The sequence below is a fragment of the Dinoponera quadriceps genome, unplaced genomic scaffold (genome assembly GCF_001313825.1).
Source record: "Dinoponera quadriceps isolate SergipeBrazil2010 unplaced genomic scaffold, ASM131382v1 scaffold13234, whole genome shotgun sequence".
Taxonomy (NCBI): domain Eukaryota; kingdom Metazoa; phylum Arthropoda; class Insecta; order Hymenoptera; family Formicidae; genus Dinoponera; species Dinoponera quadriceps.
In genome coordinates this window covers 1-2,460 of record NW_014566951.1, presented here as the reverse complement: position 1 = coordinate 2,460, position 2,460 = coordinate 1, and the positions used below count along the sequence as shown (strand labels likewise).

Below are 2,460 nucleotides of genomic sequence, written 5' to 3'. Positions count from 1 at the left end.
GTCGAACTCGGAATGAATCCTTCTTCTTTGAAATTAGATCCAATTGAGCCAGTCACAAAGTGGAGGCCTGGCACGAGACGTACTGGTTTGATAGCTACGAAAATTGGAGTTTATCCATTATAGATGAAGAATGGTACGAGGGTTCCATCAACATTACTTCAGGTTACTTCAGGTAACTAGAGTAAATTCGACTCTTAATACATGGAAGCATCATCTTCATTTTAAACTTATCTTGCCATATTCCACACTTTTATACAGGTAGTCGATAATGAAGTGGTAAAATATATGCCACCAGAAGAATTCTACCTGTGATAAGTAAAACACCGACTCAGGTGTCTTATTGTAGGCACAGAAAATATAGATCCACAATTAGTAATTAAGAGTTTATATTTGGCATGTATTCCTTCACTGACTTATTAACAGATTTGTTACCGATTGTCCTTTCGTACAGATTACTAAAGAATACAGCGGTATATTCAAGGATTCGGGAGTCATACCGAAGAGAATACTGAGAAGGTTTGTAATATCTCCAAGCGGCATTACAACCAGAGACTCCTTTATTTGCTCCGCACTTCAAGTATAATACAAAAATGAACAGAATAATATCAAATGCACATGTGACGTGAATATCAATAGTAAGTAGTAAACATCAATTAACAAAAAGGACATTAATTCACGTCGCGCGTTCATTTGCACTCAATCGGTATTCATTTTCTTATTTCTGGATTTGATTCTTTAAATATTAAGACCTGTTTTTTTTAAAGGTGAAATCTGTTCAGCAATTGCATTTTTTTCTTTTAGTGCCATACCTGTGTCCAGGCAATCTCTCTCATATGCCTGTGGTGTGCACGTTAATTATACATAAGCATATGGAACCTACAATTTAACGCCGGTTCCGAACGCCAACGTTTTTAGAGAGATTATATTAGGCAAGGATACACTCGATGGTTTGCCATTACCTTGCGAGAGGAGATGCGAGCGTAAATATTTTGGCTTTTGCCGAGATCGAGCCCGGGATCACTGGCATAGATTAGAACAAAATGTTATACGAGGAGGATCAAACAGTGACAAATTTGTGTTCGTTGCCGAATATGTTCTCCTGAAATTTCGAGAAGCTGCTGATAGAGGATCTATCATTTACGATATACATTTGCGAAAGTAGAAGCAAAGAAGCAAGTGGATTTTGCTTCATTTATAACAGGGAATTAGTAGTTTTGGAATTTTAAGAAGGCACACCATATTACATCATTTAAAATAACAGCGTTTAAAATACGGTGTTCTAACGGATCTGATCTGATCGTACGTTAAACTGCAGAGAAATGTGTATAGGAACAAAATAACCACATTTCAATATAATTGGCGAGGGGTCAACTTATAATGCAAATGAGAATGGTTTTAGTTTAGAAATATATTCTGGAAGAATCTTAATAAAGGAGTAAAGACTGTCGAGGCTATTATCCAACGTTTATCTTCTATGACAGCTATACTATTATGACAATCATATCTGCAGATGGATATCTACTTTCTTCTCCGTATATAGTATTAAAGAAGAAGTAAAAGAATCTACAAAAATATATGTGCCATAAATAGAACAAACCATTTTCAGACCGGTTAATATTTATATTTCGGCTTCAAGATCAAAGAAACTTACAAGTTAACATTTCAAAAATTTGTTGAAAGAAGTTTACTTACGAAATACTGGGCAAAAAAGTATGTTACTGTTTGCTTCATGGATAAGATATTGTCCGAAACAATTGAAAGCATTTATATCAAAAGATAAGCAAGTGAAGATTTTAACAATATAAAAAAAAACAACCGTTTTAATATGAGGGCAAATCAATAAGTATCAGTGTTTGAAGACAGGCGGCGTTGCTGATGCAGTTTGACAATACCATCGTGTACTACGATTTTTAAAACGTCATATAAAATTTCAGATGGTTTCATGCGATAATTTTGATTTGACAGCAATTCGTAATGACCGTGTTTGATATTTTTTGATACAATGAAAATAGCAATATCGCTTCTTATTTTTAGATGGAAAAACATGCGAAGAAATAAAAACGAATTTTGATGCCTTTTATGGGAATCTTTTACCATTTATGACAACCGTGAGATATTGGTTCAACGAATTCAAATGTGGTCGTTCATCTGTTTTTGATGAGAAGCGTCCAGGCTGCCCGGCAGACGTGGTTACTGAGAAAATTGTTAAAAAGATCCACCACATAATTCTCGCTGATCGCTGAACGAAAATGGGTGAAGTAGCAGAGGCCGTAGACGTGTCATACGGAACGGCATTCAATATTTTGCATGATAACTTGAGAGCGAAAAAGCTGTCGACCCAATGGGTGCTGCGATTGCTTAAGGTGGACAACAAGCAGATACGGTTATCAGTTTCGAAATAGTGTTTGGAGCTGTTTAACCCTTTCGCGGCGGAGTGCTCTGGAAAGAGTTGCGCTCTAA

General features: G+C 36.1%; 1 pseudogene; it reads left to right on the top strand.

The window, feature by feature from the left end:
* The first annotated feature begins 12 nt into the window (after positions 1–12).
* On the top strand, positions 13–1,805 carry LOC106751429 (annotated as a pseudogene).
* The last annotated feature ends 655 nt before the right edge of the window (positions 1,806–2,460 follow it).